General features: G+C 34.2%; 1 protein-coding gene and 1 pseudogene across 1 annotated transcript in view; both read right to left on the bottom strand.

Moving 5' to 3' along the window:
• Positions 1 to 19915, bottom strand: part of LOC147914398 (uncharacterized) — a 918190-nt gene that overhangs the window by 572134 nt on the left and 326141 nt on the right. The window lies entirely within an intron of this gene.
• On the bottom strand, positions 18488 to 19026 carry LOC101390594 (group XIIA secretory phospholipase A2 pseudogene; annotated as a pseudogene).

Below are 19915 nucleotides of genomic sequence, written 5' to 3'. Positions count from 1 at the left end.
TTTATTGAATCTAGTTTAATTATTGATAATTTTTAGTTTGATTTTTTAGTTTGATTTTATATGATGAATTTAATTTCTTAAACAGTAATAAGATGAATCAGATTTTTTAAATTCATTTTGCTTATTTATATTTTGTTAGAAAATTTTCTATTTGTTTTCAAAATATTTTTTTTACACTATTCACCTTTGTTTAGTTGTGTTCTCTTTTTAACGTGTAATAGTGGTAGTTTAGGCCTTCTTTCTTTTTCTTTCAAAGGTGCAGCTTTCATTCTTCTCGATGTTTCCTACTGTCGCTTTATTTTCCATTTTACAAATCTCAGCTTTTAACTCTATTACTTCCTTCTATCCACTTTCTTTGGGATTATTTTTTATCCTTTTTCCAACTACTTTTTCAATAGAAATATCTAAAACTATATTTTTTAATGTCGCTATCAATATAGCTGTATCACTTAAATTTAGATATATTTTAATTATCTTCTTTCTCAGTCCTAAACATATTTGATAATTTTTATAATTGCTCTTTTACATATGGATTATATATTAGCTTGTTTTAAAAAAATATGGAGTATTTTTGACTCTATTCTTGTTATTCATTTCTAAGTTTATTTCTTTACGGGAAGAAATTATGGACTGCAAGTTATCAGATCTTTAGTGTTTGTAGAGGTAGATACTATAATTATCCCCACTTTGCAGATAGGAAAACTGAAGAACATAGCCAGTGAGAAAAGTATCTAATATCACACAAATGGTGGAATTGGGAATTAAACCCAGGCAGCCTCTCTCTAGAGTCATCTCTGTGTGTATTATTTTAATATGGTTTCGATTCCTTCTTCCATCTTTTGAGGTATTTTCACCGCTTACTTTTCAGATTTTACAGGATATTTTTTCTTCACTTCTTGTAGAGTTACATTTCTTTTTTGTTGGGTCTGATACCTCCATTATTGATCCTATCATATGGTTTTTAATTTTATTATTGTGACAATTTTGTGTGTATTTGTAGCCAGGTTTTCTGTACTGGGGAAACATCAATTGTTTTTTCGTACTGCGATCTTCAGGAAGAGGATATGATTTCCTTCAGTGGCACAGTAGTGAGGTATAGAGATTTTCCATTCTTCTTTAATGGAGGGGCCCTTTCTGGGCCCCAGCTTTCCAGAGGGATTTCATCTCTAGTTAGTTCCCTGCCTTACACTGGTTCGTGGCCACATTTATTGTCTCTTTGGGACAGTAGAACTCTAGTCCTCAGCTATGGGGAGGAGGGGGAGTTGTATCTTTCTTTTTTGAAATAACCTATTTATTTAATATAGTCAATTAATTATGCATTATTATTATATTTTATCTATCTCTTTATTTATCTCTATTTTTGTTTCTCTCTTGAAATTAAAGTGGATCTTTAAGTCTTAGCCTGTACTATAGTATGCACAAAAGGATTAAACCAAGAGATGGTTAGTGGCATCAATGAGGCATCTATCCAAAAACTTGGTTTTTGCAGATGATCAAATTAAGATGAGGTTATTAGAATGGGCCCTAATTCAATACTAGACTATGTCTTTATAAAATAGGAAATTTGGACACAAACGCACACAGGGACAAGGTCATGGGATGATGAAAGGAGAGATTGAAGTGATGCATTTGCAAGCCAAAGAACACCAAAGATTGCCAGAAAACCACCAAAAGTAGGGTAGAGACATACGACAGTTTCTCCCTTACAGCTCTCAGAAAGAACCAACCTTGTTGGCAACTTGATTCCAGACTTCTAGCCTCCAGAAGTGTGAGACAATAAATTTCTGTTATTTTAAGATACCTAGTTTGTAGTACTTTGTTAAAGCGGCCCTAGGATACTAGTACAGATGTTATTTGGCCAAAGGACATCAGAGATAATCTTCTCAAAGTGTTACTCCTTTCTTACATGTGTCTGAGAGGAACATATGAAGATAGAACCATACTTTGCAAAAGTATGTGTTATTTATTAATAGATGTAGTCTCCAAAGCTCAGGGTAAGATCCAGTAAAACAAAATGGTTCATGAGGATAACTCCTTTAGCCCAGGCTAAAAAGAAAGCAAAGTAGAAAGAAGTACTTTCCTTTTTCACCGACTCTTAAATTGATTGCCTTATTTTACAACGGATGGCAACTGAAACTTGGGCAAGAAAATTCCAAGTCACTCACATGCTTTATAGAAAAGAGACGTTTTGGTGGGGGAGGGTATGAGAGATTTCCAGTTTCATTTACAAATCTAGCTTCATGGAAGCAAAATTACGTCCTCTGGATTTAGATTATTTGGAAAAGCAGAGGAGATGCAAACTATCTGCTTTGTGAAATGTCCTTGACTTGATGAACAATGTCAGGGCTCCTTCTTGGGACAGAAGAAAAATAAATTTTTAGTGACTTGTCACTGGAAGAAGAGTGAGGGAAAAATGCACCTTTGCAGAAAGAAACAGTACTTTCTTTTATCTAAAGGCCAACAGCATGTAAAGTCAAATATTTATAGCTCTTTTTAGACAGTATAGGTTCAGTTATTCTCAACAAATCTCTTTGTTATCTTTATAAAGTTCTGACTTACAAAAGAATGCATGTGCTGTTAAATAGAGCTGTTTGAACTAAATGGACCCAATCTGCCTGTTAGAATCAGGGTTCTGTTTCTCAGAGTAGGCAGACCTGGGTATTTGATAAAGATGTTGATAGACACACAGTAACATTTATTAAGATGTATCTATGTGCAAGGTAGTGTGCTAAAGAGATGAGCAAATCGTCCTATGTGACTTGATGAATAACTCATAATCCAAGCAGAGCTGCTATTGTTTTCAAAATTTTTATTTAAATACTGTGTTACTCTTCAACAGCATCCTTCTCCCTTCAGAATCCTCTTTAACCAAGGTTTATATTTGTTAGAAGTTACAAAATATGCTATTTATTTTTAAATCCACACAGCTTATAGATGCTGAAAAGGAAACTATTCAGGGACTCAGTGAAAAATAAAGCAAACAATATAATCATAAGATATGTCCAGATACTTTGGTACCCAGTTTCATTCCAACATTCTACAATTCCCTCCATGTCAAAAAATTTGAGAGACTGGAAATTACTTTTCCTAGCTTGTCTGCAAGCAGGGTTTCAGTTAGAGTTAGCTGATGAGAAGAACTTGTAGGAGATGGAAAGTAGAATAAGAAAAATAAGCCATTATCCTTGGTGAAAGCTTAAACCAGGCATGTGGCGTATGTACATGATAGATGTGGGGTTTAGCCAGGGCTGTTCAAGCATCTCCCTAAGAATCATGCTCTCTGGTGCTTCAGAGGCTGCCGTCACCTGTGGTGCTTCCCTTGGAGATTCTTGAACTTTCTAGTTTTCTGCAAAACAGATATAGCCTGCCTAACCTTTGTTTTTCCCAGTCTTTCTAATTGTAGTTTAAGTTTCAAATTCCTACTTGAAATATATAGAGTGGCTCATAATAAATGAGAAATCCTAAGTGAGACAGAGGATGTTCAAAATAATATGATGCAAAAATCCACTATTGAATTAAAAGTAACTTAACACATAAAGAAACATATTGATGTAAAGAATAATCAAGGGAAAATAGACCACAGAGAGAGATTTGTGGGAGCTTCAGATAATGGAATTCCCTATCACAGATTTTAAAGTAATACTTAAAGTAATAGTATGTAAAAAGAGATAAGAGACAGGATTGAGAATGTGGATCTGCGAATTTGGATTTGGTGTTGCTAATGCTGCTGGTCTGGGTATCACATTTGGAGAACTACTGCTTTAGAGGATGCTTTCAGTGTGTAAATCCTCTTTCTGTTGTAGAGGAGGCTGTCAGCACTTGGATACCAGCTTAATTCAGTTTTGTGTGCCCATCCCCCAGCTCCTTTGTTCTTCAATTCTAATAAGTCATATTACAACTTCTTCAGATAACTTGATTTTACCCAGACATGGAGACAGCTAGAATTACTTAGTAATTTTTGTTTCTCTAGAGCAGCCTGTATCCAGTGACATATTGGTAAAGGAATATAAGAAGCACAGCTCTTTCTTTGAGGTAGGGCAAACTCTTCAGTGCCATGGACGTGCCAGAGCCTCCTCTGACATCAGGGTGAGATGGGGATTCCACTTGAAATCATATCCCTTGCTTGACTCCTTTTCCTTTTCTATCCTTTTCCCATGTTCTTCCCTGTTTCTCTTTAGCTGCCTTCCTTAATAAATCAAGTGTACATGTACCTGAAAACTCCAGAAACTGTATCATCTGGTAGGCTGTTTCTATTATCTGTTTTTTCATGTCTTAGTTATTATCATTTATTCCTATCTCTTGTTATATCTGATAAATTTTGATTGATAAAAAATGCACTGCCCAGTAAAGTATCCATTAACTACATATGGCTACTCAAATTAAAATTTTAAATAATTAAAATGAAATAGATTAAAAATTAAGTTTCTAAGCCACAGTAGTTACCTTTCAAGTATTCAATAGTCACATGTGGCTACACTTTTAGATAGTGCAGCTTCCACAATAACAGAAAGTTTTATTGGAAAATGCTATTTTAGAGGCTTTGGTTGACATTATTTTCTTACAATGAGGGTTTATATATAGTCTGATCACATTATTTTAATTAGGGAAAGCAATAATTAAAGGATGCGTTTACTTTTCTTAAGGCATATCATTTTTGGTTTCCTTTACTCCTAGGATGTGTCCCATATGAGGTCTCAAATAATAATCTAGTATGCCCAGCACAATGAAATTGTTGAAGCTCTTTTTAGTTTCATTGCTTCTCAACTGGTACATTTTGCTTATATCCTAAAACCCTCATGCACAGTGTAAAAAGGCAGAAAAATCCTTTGTGGGGGGTGGGAAACACTAGGTCAGGTTTGGCCTCACTTCTCTGCAGTTCTTTTTTCTACAGGATCTGATCCTCTCAAGTTTTGACTGCCTTAGAAGCCCTGAATTTCAACTTTCTCTCCCTAGTCCCATGACTCTTCCAAAGATTCTAAGCTTAAGAGTCATGTCTGGTTGCTCAGTCCATTGAAGAATTGATGCAAACTTGGAGGAAGAAGGCTTCACAGAAGGTTGAGCTGACTTCAGAAAATTTTTCTTCTCTCTAATATCTTGGCCTTTCAATGCTGAGTGCCCTATATGCTCTTTTTTATTTAGTAGCTTAACCATGATAAATCTTTCTTTCTCCCCCACTCCATTCTTAGGTAAATTCTTAAATCTGTGGCTGTATATCTTTCATCAGTTTTGAAAAGTTCTCAGACATTGTTTCTTCAAATATTGCTTCAGGCTTATTTATCTCTCTTATCTTTTCGAGTCTCCAATTTTCCAGATTAGACTACATTACTGTACCTTTATAGTATTCTCCCTTCTGTATTCACTATCTATTTTTATTTCCTGCTTCCATTCTGGGTATTTTCTTTAAACCTATCTTCCAATTGATTATTCTCTCTTCAGCTCAGTCTATTCTCTTGTTAAACCCATTTCTTTTTGTTGAGTTTCCTACTTTCCAGTTCTCTGCCAGATTTTTTATCTTGTATTTTATCTTCTTGAACATGTTAAGCATTATCTCAATAATTACATCATATGGCTCTCTTCTGGGTCTATTTTTATTGCATTGTCGCTTTATATTAATAACGTATCTCATTTCATTTGTCAGTTAATGGGTAAAGTAGCACCGAATATCAAATATAAAAATTGTAGAAATAATTAAAGGACTATAATTAGCTTGTAACCTTCCAGAGAGGACTTTTGTTTATTCTTATCAGGTGTTAAGGGCAAAAGGAACCCCAGATAACCTTAATCTGTTCACAGGAGTTTAGATTATTTCAAGCAGGGCTGCAGTTCTTGAAAGTGCCAGTATACTTCTGATTCGCCTTACCTTTAGAGATTACCATTTTGCGATCTCAAGACAAAACATGGGAGGTTTAAAAGCTTTCTCAACTTGCCTGCTCCTGGGCTTCATTTTTTTTGTTCCCAATCTCCATAAAGCTGTCAAAACTTCTGTTCAACTTTTCCATATCTCAACTGCCTCTTCTGAAATTACCAGATGCTTATTAAGAGAAAAGCATCTAAAAATGCTATTACCACCTCCTTTTGATTCCCTCTTATCTACAATCTTGGCCCCATGATGCTTCACTGCCTTGTTTACTCCCTATTGTCCTTTAATGGATTTTTTAAAACATTTCCTGTCTTTCCAGTCATTAGTGGGATGGTTGGTCCAAATTATTTAGATCACTGTTACTCTAAATTATGAGTATTTAAAAGCATTACTTAATATAAACTATTTTTTCCAAAGGAATTAGTAAACACTGTTTTTAACTTACACACTTTACAAAATAATTAATTTAGTGCTTTAGTACATACACACATAGTGTTGTCAATGGTAAATGGGTTATGAAAAATGTCTTTCTCCTAACTGTGCATATCTTCAATATCTAGATTGTCACATCTTCTGGATTTTATGCTTCCTGAAGGCTGGTGATATAGTCATGTCATCAACCATCACAATATTTATTTAACTATATCTAGACAGATAAACTAATGATAATGTAGGCAGTTTGTCCACATTTGCTCAAAGTTCAGACTTAAAATTATACTCTGTCTTAGATATTTGTATGGCTATATTTGCTCAGATTTGTGTGGTTAAGTACATTGTGCTGTTTATTATAGCTGTATTCGTTAGGAGTCTAGACTTCACTAACCAAGAGGCTCCAAAATTTTAGTGACTTAACACAATATGAGTTCATAATTTTCTCAGGTAATAGTCCTAGGAGGTAGTTCCTCTAAGTGCTCATTCAGAGACGTTGGCTCTTTACCTCTGAGGCTCCACCAACTCCTCATGCCTTGCCATCATAGATTGCTTCCAGAAAGAGAAGGGCAAAGAGAAAGTTGGAGGATGCAAAGGAGAATTTTATAGTCCAGACAAGGAAGTACAAAGAAAAAAATTCACTACCACTCACATGATATCATTACTTTATTTATAACTCTGACTTCTCTATCCACAGGGGATATGGAAAATGCAGTCTAGCTGCATGCCCAGAGAGAAGGGGAAACAGGGCTTCAGTAAATATCTGACGATCTCTGCCTCAATGATAGAGACACTTTCATCTCTATAGTTTTTGTAAATAAACATGCTATGGTCTCCTGGGAACAAATTCTGTCTTTTTGTCTGCCCCAGAAAGAAGATAAGTAAAGAGGAAAATATTAGAGGGTGACAAACTGGGATATTATATCTACATTTATTTCTGTTGAAAAGAATTTCTGGGTTGTCCCTTTGCAATAGACGCACATACATCAACAAAACAAAATAAAAACTATTGCCCTATATAAATATTTTTCTCTTTCCTGCATTGTACTATTACATGTTTTCACTGCTAACGGTGTTACTGAAGTTCATCAACTTAATGTTTTGCCCTTCCATTACTTAATGTGTGAGCTACATGTATTAGTTAGTTAGTTAGTATATTAGTTAATGTAAAAGAAAAAACAATGTATGGAACATCCTGTAAAATGTAGAGAAGGCAACATTGTTATAAGTTTTCAGTTAATTCTTTAAACAAATTGTAGTAGCAGAAATGGGTAGCAAAACTATTTTTAAAATCTCTTTATTTATTTTAACAATGTTAGCCGAGTTTCAGGTGTGCAACTAGAATTCAATAAAACGGGATATGTTTTTGGCTCATCAATACATTTCCAATACATTCTTTAAGTTCATCAATTTATCTTAATATGCCTGTTTTTTATATTGTTAAAAGTTTTCAAAAGGAATTTATTGACACTAAAATCTCTTAAAATTCATTATAAAAGATTTTCATGTCTAGGGTTCTCCTCTTGGACCTTCAGCTCTGTAGTAAACACATTTATACATATATATTCCTGAGAGGTGAGCTACAATTGCATTCAGCCTTTCTTACTGGTATTAGTGGAAAATTGACTTCAGTTAACACTACTAAAAATGTGTTAAACTAGAATATGTGTCTAAAAATATTTCTTGGCATTCACAGTTATGAAAGCTTAATTAGAAATAACTTAACAAGCACTTACTTCTAGTATTAAACATATTTCAGAAAAAAGGAGCTTAAATACAGTCACAAACATTTGATGATTATATATGGGGTATCTGCCAGCATATTAAGTTGCATCGTTCACTATTTTTTATTTATTCCTCTGAAATAGGTCATTAACTGCCGGAGAAAAGATGTAGTAGGTAGAGGGATATGATACCCATGTCTAGGGTGCAATAAAGTTTGAGGATAAAATAACTTTGTTGAAAATGTATTTTAAATTTAAAAGTCTATGTAGCTAAATGTGCACTTTTTTGTGACAATTCTCCATGGTCCTTTGTATTTCAAATATATTTCAATGGAATTTTTATACAAGTACATATTGGTAGAATCATTTTTATTTTTCTATTGCTCACTGTGGAGTCTGGCATTTAGAGAAATACTAGTGAATACCTCTGGGCCTCAGAGCTACATCTGAATAAATTATAATTCCTCTTTTCTTATGCTTATATATGTATAAATCTTTGAACAATTCTTTCTTGGCATGCTTGTTGCAGCATAATGCTGTTGGATTGTTTTTAAATTCTTGTTTCACAGCCTTACTCATTTTCATGGTTGTACTATAAATATTTCAGCCCTCTTCCACCTCTCCTTAAATTTTTTGCCTTGACAATGTAATTATTCAATAATTGCTTTTGAATAAATAGGGAAAATATTCTTCAATATGAAACTATTTTTTTCTTCCTTGTTAAACTAGCAGTGAGAATAAACAACATATTTCCCAATAAAATCTCATTCAATTAGAGAATTTAAGACTGTAACATAGTCTGAAATTATTTTTCCTCATTACGTCGAATCATTGCTCCTTTGTCTTTTACTCTTCAGGCTTGCTGCTTAGAAGTCTGGTGTCAGCCCGACTCTTGTAACTTAAGAATATGTTTTTTTTTCTCTCTCTCTCTCTTTTCTCTTACTCTATACACTTTTATAACTTTTTTTCTTTATCCAGGGACTTTTGAAATTTTATCAGGATGTGTCTATCCCTGGATTTATTTTATTAATTCACCATAGTATTCAGTAAGTTGTAGATTTTCTTTACATAAGATATATCATCTCCTCTGGGGAGTGGATCCTGGGATAGTGGTGGAAATAAGGATTCTAATTTCTGCTTTTAGTGTTGGTGGTGATCTCCATAATTTTAAATAATATAATTATATATTTAGTTCTTGATTTGTTGATTATAAACAAAGTTTATTTATTTACTACTATGAAACATGAAGAATTTATATCACTGACACTTTCCTTATCTCCATTCCTCATCTTTTTTAAATAGCTTTACATTATATACTTATCACCATATGTCACAACCTGTTAGTTTTAGACAGTATCCCAATTTTCTATCTTTTAATATGAGGATGTCAACATACCCACCTCCAAACACTATTTTACTGCTCCCCACTCCCCGTATCCACCCACTGTACTATTTCTTCTATACTGCAAAGTTCATAAAATTTATACTCTGGTAAAAAAAATAAAATCTTCCAGAATATGTTCATAGGTTGATGCCAATTTTCAAAACAAGCATTATGGTTACAAACATTATTTACTCTAGAAATGGAATAGTGAGTTTGGGCTTATAGATATGTAATTCTATGTCATTATAATTCTGCTTCTTGAAGAAGAAAAATACCTAATGAAAATTTGGAAAGGAAGTATAGGAAAGAAAATATTATAAACAGCATTTTTAAAATTTATATTTCATTAAATTGTTAACTTCTCACTAACATCATCTTGCATCTTTGTCATATCACAAGTAACAGATAAGTTTATTTTTGAAATCATTACATTTGGAATCTTCTCATTTTTTTATACTAAGTTAGATTGACTTTTTCTAGACTTGATATACAACTCACCTCTTGGAATTTTTGAATCTCTATCAAGAAATTTTTTATTTGAAGTTTTGGCAATTATTTTGGATTTTACTTAATCATGATAAGAGAACATGTAAGAATTTTTAATTTCTAAAATTTGATGAGTGTTTCCTTTATTTTAGTATGTACTAAATTACATAAACTGTTCCCAGGACATTGAATAGAAGGTTTCTCTGTCCTTATAATCATTTTTGTTCTAAACTATTTTAGGCTAGCTGAAAAACTAATTGCACTGACTTTTTCCTGGTCATCAAAGAATAATGTGTATCAGACTGAACCACTTATTCTAAATGATTTTTAACTGGAAAGTACATATGAATAAACCATTTTCACAATAAATAGCATGAGTCCCTGGTTCTTGAAAGAAAACAAATACACTCATCCCAACTTTCTGTCTAAAAGCATTTTACAAAATACATGCAGAGAAGTAGAGCCCAGACAAAGAGCAGTATGTATTACTAGGCTAGGAAAACTGATCAGAGTTTAGAGTAACTGAGATAGCTGGAATTCACATGCAAGTTACCAGAAATGAGGGACCTACACAGAAAGGAAACTTGATGAATCTACAAATAGGTCTCCTTGAAGTTTTTGCAGAATAATTAGCTAAACATGTGCAAGGCAGAGATTCTGGGGATCACACAGAACTAAGGCATTGAATTTCTGACCATGCAGAATGAAGACACCTTGCTGAATAACATGGAAATTTAGTTGATCCCTGGAAAGGCAAAACTTCAAGAGTAGAGCTATGCTAGTCTTATAGATGGGACTAAACTAAGGTTTATAACAAAGCTTAAAAACAAGTATTGACAGCATCAATCTGAGCCTACCAGTATATTTTCTGACAACCAAGACAAACTTCAAACTCTTGAAAGGCAGACAACAGCAGAATTTTAACAATAGCATCTACAATGTTCATCATACAATAAAAATTACTAGACATGTCAGAGGCAGTAAAAATTTGACTCTACTCATCCTAGGTGTTACTATCACGCATTTTACTTCCAGAAATATTATAGATTATTTTACATGTTGTTATTATTGTTACATGAAAAAGTTGTGTTTAATAAAAATAAGAAGCAATAAAATATATTTTATATTTACTCACATACTTAACCTATTGAGTCTTCATTTCTTTTAATAGTTCCAAGGGTCTTTCTGGTAACATTTCCCTTCAACTAAAAAAATCCTTGTTCTTTCCTGTAGATCAGTGCTATGGGTGAAGAATTCTTTTAGCTTTCATTTATCTGAAAATGCTTCTCTGTTGACTTCATTTTTAAAAGATTTTTCAAATAGCTATTGAATTAGAGATCGGCAGGGTTTTTTTTAGATTTTTTCTTTCAACACATTAATGATGTTCACCTTTTATTTTCTTTCTTTCATTGTTTCTCATGACGCTTTAGAACTCTTATCATTTTGTCATGAATGTGTTACTTTCTGAAGCCAATTTAATTTTGTTGTCTACATTTTGGGTATGATGTATATGTTGTATATTGCTGTATGAATTTTACCCTGTATTGTTTAATTGTATTAATACAACTTTACATATAGGGTAAAATTCAGGATGGCTAATGTAATCTCAGTGATAAATTCAGGATGGATGTTGTAATCTCAGAGGAAGCAATGAAATAAATAAGTACATGTGTAAACTAAACTAAAACAGTGACATATAGCTAAAAAGATAAAAGCAGAGAGAAAGTAGAATCCAAAATATATTTGCTTTTTCAAAAATAAAGTGGAAATAAAGAAAGAAGAAATAAGAACAGATGAGACAAATAGAAAATAGATATCTGGTAGTGGACTTAAAAATCAAGCATATCAATTACATTAAAAATGAACAATATAATCTAAGTAAAAACTAGGTATTGTTAGGCTGAGTAAAGAAGCAAGATGCAAATATGTTCTGCCAATAGGAAATGTACTAAAACATAAACTGGATTAAAGGTAAAGGAACAGGAAAATATGTATGGTCACACACTCAGCATTAGAGTTTGAGAATGGCTATAGTAATGCCAGAAAAAGTAGATTTCAAGAAAAGAGTAATATCAGAGGCACAAAGAGTCATTCCCTACTAATAAAGCACCAATTCACTGAGGAATTTAAAATAATATTAAATGTTTATGCACCTAATAACATGTCAAAATATGTAAGGCAAAAACTGCCAGATCTTAAGCGAAAAAGAAGACAAATCATGATTAGAGTTAGAGATTTTAAGAATCTTCTTTGATTATTTAACAAAAATCATTAAGAATCAGAAGATTTGAACACTTAACCTCACTAATATTAATATTACATGATATCCAACAACTACCAAATGCTGTCTTTTCAAATAGCTTGTGATTTTGACCAAGATAGACCATATACAAGACCATAAAACATTTCTTGATAAATTACAAAGACAAACTCATAAGAGCATTTTCTCTGACCACAATGGAATGAAATCAGAAATCAGTAACAAATAGTTACCTGGAATATACCCCAAAGATTTAGAAATTAAACACACTTATAAATAAATAATAGGTTGAATAAATCAAAATGAAAATTTGAAAATGTTTCAAAGTAATTGATGATGAAAATACAAGGTAACAATTTACAGAACGTAGCTAAAGCAATGCTTAGAAATTTTAAATGCTTATATTAGAAAAGAAGAAAGGTTAAAATTTATTATGTGAGCTTCTACTTTAAGAAGCTATCAAAAAGAACAAATTAAGTTAGAAGGAAGAAAATAATAAAGTTAATTGCAAAAATCAATGAAACCAAAGTCACTATTTTAAAAGCTAATGAAATTAATAAACACCTAAATGGAATGATGAGAGAGAGAAATAGAGAGAAAGAAAACAAATACACAAATTACAATATTGAGAATTAAAGGGGGGATATTATCTCAAATCCTACAGACACTAAATGGATGTTAAAGGGAATATTACAACAACTTTATGTCAATATTTTTTTTTAAATCACGAATAGAATAGATAAATTCCTTGAAGATACAAATCACAAAAATTGAAATAAAAGAAATATGAATAAACCTATGTCTGTTAAACATTTTAGTGGTTTGTCATTAAAAACTTTCCCACAAAGGAAACTCAAGATTGAAATGACTACACTGGTGAATTCTATCAAACATTTAAAAAATAAATGATATCAAACTTACAAAATTCTTTCAAAAAATAGAATAGGAGGGACCACTCCCAGGTAATTTTTGAGGTCAGCATTATTCTCGCACCAAAACCTGACAAAGGCGTTACAAGCAAAGATAACCAAAGACCAATATCCCTCATGAATATTAATACAAATTTCTAGCAATATGTTTAAAAAAGATTATATTTCACATTAATGAGGTATCTATCCTCATATTGCAAGCTTGGTTTAACATTTGAAAATGAACATGGTCGTCTCAATGAATAAAAAACAGCATTGGACCATATTCAACACTATTCATGATTAAAAACTATGGAAAACTAACAGTAGGTAGAAGCTTCCTCAACTTTTTTTTAACCCAGTTTTATTGAGGTATAGCATTGTCTAAGTTTAAGGTGTAGAGCATAATGATTTGACCTACATATATTGTGAAATGACTACCATGGTAAGTTTAGTAAATGTCCATCACGTCAAACAGATACAGAAAAAAATAATAAAAGGAAAGAAAGCATTGTGATGAGAATTCTTAGGATTTACTTTCTTAACATCTTTCAAATATATTATACAGCAGTGTTAGTTATAGTCATCATGTTGTACATTACATCCCTAGTACTTATTTATTGTAACTGGAAGTTTGTAGCTTTTGGTCACCTTTCTCCATTCACCCCCTCTGCCCCGCAGCCTATGGTAACCACAAATCTGATCTCTATTTTTATGAGTTTGGTTTTTCCTAATTTTTTCTTTTCCTTTTTTTAGATTCCACATAAGTAAGATCATATAGTATCTATCTTTCTCTTTCCATGTTATTCACTTAGCATAATGCCCTGAAGTTCCATCTATGTTGTAGCAAAAGGCAGGAGTTCCTTCTTTTTTATGTCTGAATAATATTCCTTTGTGTATGTGTGTATATATATATATATATGAAGATAGGGGTGCATAAGTCTTATATATATAACAACTTCTTTATCAATTTATTAGTCAGTGGACACTTTGCTTGTTTCCATGTCTTGGTTATTGTAAATAATGCCGCAATGAACATGGAGGGGCAGATATCTCTTCAACATCGTGTTTTCATTGTCTTTGAATATATTCCCAGAAGTGAAATTGATAGACCGTATCATAGGTTTACTTTTAATTTTTTGAACAACTTCCATAATGTTTTACATAGTGGCTGTACCAATTTGCAATCTCACCAACAGTACAGAAGGATTCTGAAATTGTCTATCAGTTCCTTTGCCCATTTTCTAATTGGATTATTTGGGGTTTTTTTGCTATTGAGTTGTATGAGTTTTTCACATATTTTGGATATTAACACCTTAGCAGATATATTGTTTAGAAATATTTTTCCCATTCTGTAGGTTGTCTTTTCATTTTTTTTAAAAAAATTATTTATTTATTTTTAAAAATTGTTTTATCAGGGCTGGCCTGGTGGCTGAGTGGTTAAAGCTCCATGCATTCCACTTTGGCGGCTTGGGTGTGTGGGTTCAGATCCCAGGCACAGACTTACACCACTCATCAAGCCATGCTGTGGTAGCAGCCCACATACAAAATAGAGGAAGTCTGGCACAGATGTTAGCTCAGGGCTAATCTTCCTCAAATAAAAAAAAAAGGGAGATTGGCAACAGATGTCTCTTAGGACAAGTTTTCCTCAAAAAAAAAAAAAAGAAAATTATTTTATTGAGGTCATATTGGCTTATAACATTGTGTAAATTTCAGGTGGATGATACTATAGTTCCATTTCTGTATAGACTACATTGTGTTTACCACCAATAGTCTAGTTTTTATCCATCACCATATATATGTGCCCCTTTACCCCTTTCAACCTCCTCCTACCCTCTTCCCCTCTCGTAACCACTAATCTGTTCTCCTTGTCTATGTGTTTATTTATCTTCCACATATGAGTGAAATCATAGGATGTTTGTCTTTCTCTGTTTGACTTATTTCTCTTAGCTTGATACCCTCAAAGTCCATCCATGTTGTCACAAATGGCACAATTTTGTCTTTTTTTGTCACTGAGTAGTATTTCATTGTGTGTATATACCACATCTTACTTATCCATTCATCTGTTGTTGGGCACTTGGGTGGCTTCCAAGTCTTGGCTATTGTAAATAATGCTGTGATGAAGATAGGGGTTCATAACTCTTTTTGAATCATTGATTTCATGTTCTTTGGATAAATACCCAGTAGTGGAATAGCTGGATCATATCGTATTTCTATTTTTAATTTTTTGAGAAGTCTTCATACTCTTTTCCACAGTACCTGCACCAGTTTGCACTCCCACCAGCAGTGTATGAGAGTTCCCTTTTCTCCACATCCTCTCCAACACTTGTTATTTCTTGTCTTGTTAATTTTAGCTATTCTGATGGGTGTGAGGTGATATCTCATTATAGTTTTGATTTGCATTTCCCTAATAGTTAGCAATGTTGAACATCTTTTCATGTGCCTGTTGGCCATCTGTATATCTTCTTTGGAAAAATGTCTGTTCATATTTTATTGAAAAACGAAATTTCTCTCTACAGTCATCCTTCCTTTTGATCCAAGATAACCCCAAAGAAATATTATTTTTGATTATAAACTAAAAATGATCTCACTAGATTTGGCCTGATTATTTACATAGTTGAAACAAGCATGGTGATTTAGTACATAGATCTTTTTAAGTTTGCTTTGCTATATAAGTTTTCATAAGAAATCTCAGATTGGACTTTTAAAATCTCTTAAGGCTAGAAAGCCAAGCATAGGACTACCTATAGTATTGTACCTGCAATACCTAGAGATTGAGTGAATTCCTCTCCTCTCAAGGCTCCCCCAAATATCCTAAATTTTCTGGGCCTGCCAAGAAATAACCTCCTTACTCACCTGGTAAGACTGGGAACACTGATACTCTGGAACCAAGATAGTTTTCCCAAGAGGGATTTGTAAGCGTTGGCTCCAGAATCAAGCTTAGCTTCAATAGAAGCAAAAATTGCACCAAAGTTAAACAGGAAAGAATGACCTTATTCAAGGTTATTGCAATAGAGGAGAAAGGCCAAAAGTACTTGGCATAGTTCTTTCCCCTGGGTCTCTATGATAGCATTGCAAGCCCTTTCAGGGAAACATCAGAGTAAAACAAAAATCTATTTGTAGATGACAAAAGACTTCAAATGGTTGTGGTCAACTTATTGCTAATAATTTTCAGAGGTGAAAGATCTGATGCAAGTTTTTTACACAAATAATTCAGCTGGCAAGGAAATTTGGTCTTTTCTATGGCATGCACAACAAAATAGTCAATGCAAAAATGTTTTAGACAAAATATCTATAAACATATGATGAAGCTATTTTCAAAGAACAATTAATATTATTCTAACTTACGGAAATGGATGAACATAATATTTATGGAGAAACAATCTTCAGATATAATACCTAGTAGTCCTGAGTCATAATATGCCATGGATATACCAAGTATTTATAGTTAGAATGTATTGAGAATATATGAAGATTATCAAGTAAAGAGATTCAGTATTTCTGGAGTAGGTCCTAAATATGTTCATTAATAAAGCTTCATAGGTAAATGATGTAAATCTTTAATTGGAAACCACTCCCTGGAATATACTGGATTCAAATTAAAGAAGTAAAGTTGTAACCAGGTTAATATTTTAAAAAATAACTGAAATTATGACCCAAAATACTAGATTTTTTAATAAAATCAGGCAAAGCAGCACCAGGACTCTCATAAATGAAACATCATGGACAGCAAGGGCATTGATGATTCCCTAATAACTTCCCATTCAGCACATAATTTCTGGAATTTTTATATTAATATTTTTACCCATGCACATTTAACATAGGGAAGGCTGAGCATCTCTTCCGCTTTGGCAATGCTTCCTATGCAACTCACAACACATGAAATAAACATAATTATTTTTAGCACTTCTCTTTTTACGAGGTGAAAGAACAAATTCTTGTGATTTTCCAGAGGCCCTGGGAGATCCCATAGACAGTTTTAGGCACGAAATATATCATTTGGGATTTGGTTTGGGGATGGCAAAATGTCAAAAGTTGTCAGGAAGTTTGAACACTTGACTAAGTAGGATCACAGGAGTGAGTAACAATATTCAGCCACCCATTTAATCAATGTCACACTGAAAGATTTAAAAGTAAACGTAGGAAGTAACGTGATTGTGAATAACCTTAGCTCTTTCAAAAGTGAGAAGATTTTGTTTTGTTAAATAACCAAGGACATGATAAAGTCAACATAAAGCACAATTAATTATTCTGATAAGACACGGTATCTTTGCCTTTTAGGCCCATTACTCAGAAAGTAAAGAAAAATCCTTTTTTTTTTTTCTAATTTTTGTATATAATTTATATAATTTATGACCATGAATTAAATATTTTACAAAGACATTTTGAGCTTGTCTTCTTGAGAAAGTCAATGCTGCCAAGAAAATCCATGAATTTATTATGTTACACCTTTAGTTTATTAATTTACTTAATTTATTATGTCAAGTATTTCAATAGTAAATGTGGAAGATTAAATATTGATAATGGCTTATAAAACTGTACCTTTTTAAAAGTCTGAAAAGTATCAATTAAGGGTTCCAAACATTTAAATTGGAGGAGAGTTTGGTCACTTAGCCATGAGGGTTACACTCGCCTTGTCTAATCAAGGATGTGCCTCTTAGCAGAACAGCTGCCGCCGTCTCAGTTGGGGAGCTACTGAGTTCCCAGCAATGACAGATGTTCCAAGTTAGGAATGTGGCCCTTTCTCCAGAACATATTTTTCCTTCTTCCAGTTCCGCTTGTAAAGACTTAAAATGGGAGTGGCTGTGCTTCCGAATTTTGTACAGGTATTTATGTAATACTTAGATATCCTGGTTTTGCTCCCTAAGAGGTCACCAGCTGAGAGTTCCAATTTTACAAGAGAAACAGATATGAAAACCTTGTCCTCCTAACTGGTCCTGTCATTAAAGAAGTGTGACATTCATATGCTCAATGGGCTACAGAAAAACAGCACATTATGTGTTAATTAAAACAGAAAAAAATAAAGTCAGATCCTTCCGGGCATAAATGTATACTTAAAATTTTATAGTAAACAAATATACTTGGTGAAGATCTCCCCATATTTCCAAATAAAATAATGCTGAACATACTTTTTGATGAATTTTACATTTCATCTCATTTTTTTGGTAAACATGGTTGTGAAAATTGAGTTACAACTTTTTCTTTCAAAAATTCTCCCCTTAACATGTACCTCTTTCTGAGACTGGTCAAGACGATTGGGCACACTAGGGAGCAACGTCCAGGGAGATAACCTTCCCGACTTTTTTCTTTAGCTTGAAGTTTTAATGTCTTAATCCTTTCACAAAAATAAGGCAGCTTCGTGCTGTAAAAATATCAGTTCTTTGTCAAAGGTTATGTTCTTCCATCCTCATCTGCTGTCACCACCTGTCAGCATCTTCTTTAAATATCAGTTTTTTCTTGGTAGCGACATGTACACGCGGCGCGTTGGCTGTCCAGGCGCGGCTTACAGCCTGAGTGTATCACACTGTCACCCAGGAGCTCCACTGTCGTCTCACACGCCTGCGCGTGCTCAGCTAGCCCCGGCAGGTCTTGGAGAGGCAGTACTGGAACTCCTCGTCCCAGTCGTTCTTGCTTTTGCCACAGGTCTCCTAGCACCTGTCGTGCTGGTTGCAGCGCTTCGTCAGGGAAGGGATGCCGATGTTAAGATGGACACCCAACAGTGGAGAGCCACATCCGTTCGGCGGGGAGGGCTTATAACCATAACGTGGGACACGCTTAGATCCGTCGCGGCGCTTGCACTGGCACAGCCCGTCCTCGCCCCCCAGCAGGTCCAGGGCGGCGTTCAGGTAGGTGTCTATCTTGTGGACGCCGTTCCGGGTGGTCTTGAGGGTGGCCCTCCAGTCGGTGGTCTGGGCCTCCAGCTGGCCCCAGATGGCGGCCGTCAGGAGGAGCCGGAGGAGCAGGGCCATGGGCGCCGGGCCACGGGTCCCGGAGCCGCGCACGTTCCCCAGGCTCCTCTCTAGGCGGCCGCCGGCTCCGCGCCCACGCCGCCTGCCCCTCGGCGCGCCAGGAAACGTCCTTTCTGACCTTCCATGAAGAGAAAACCAATAATCCAAGACAATCTTGTCATTTTTACAGAGAGAAAATCAAAGTCTAATTTTGCATCAGTATTAATTTTTAATACTAAAGCTCTTTTTTTGTGTGTGTGTGAGGAGATCAGCCCTATGCTAACATCTGCCAATCCTCCTCTTTTTGCTGAGGAAGACTGGCCCTGGGCTAACATCTGTGCCCATCTTCCTCCACTTTATATGGGACGCTGCCACAGCATGGCTTGCCAAGCAGTGCTTTTGTGCAAGCCCAGGAGCCGAACTGGGGAACCCGGCCCCCACAGTGGAGCGTGCGCCCTTAACCGTAGTTCTTTTTAAACAGTCTTAAAAATAAACCCATCAAACTTAAGGCAGCTTTGACCATGACAAATGAAATTCCCTTTCCACAAGCCTTCTACAACCTTGTATATCCATTTATGTTTTGTCATGCATTTTTCTCTTTCTCATTCTGGAAAAAGTAGGAATTTTACTTTAGAACAAAACTATTATTTTTTTTCCTTAATAAAATCACATCCTGTGTGCCCTGCATACAAAATTGTTCTTCTCTGCCACTATTGCTCCTAGTAGAGTCTCTTTGACATATATTGATTATAATTTTTAACCACAGTAATTTCTATTTCCCAGAAAATCTATAAAGTGGGTAATTATGAACTTCTTTCATACACCAGAATTTTGTAGCAGACTAGCTAAGCTCATGAATATATACATCTCACAACATTTTATAGCCATCCCCTTCCTTCAGATCCAATATACACGGCAG

This window comes from Ceratotherium simum, chromosome 20 (genome assembly GCF_057802395.1).
Source record: "Ceratotherium simum simum isolate JZ-2026a chromosome 20, ASM5780239v1, whole genome shotgun sequence".
In the NCBI taxonomy this organism is placed as follows: Eukaryota; Metazoa; Chordata; class Mammalia; order Perissodactyla; family Rhinocerotidae; genus Ceratotherium; species Ceratotherium simum.
The sequence above is the reverse complement of the archived record's forward strand: the minus strand, read 5'-3'. Positions and strand labels throughout refer to the sequence as shown.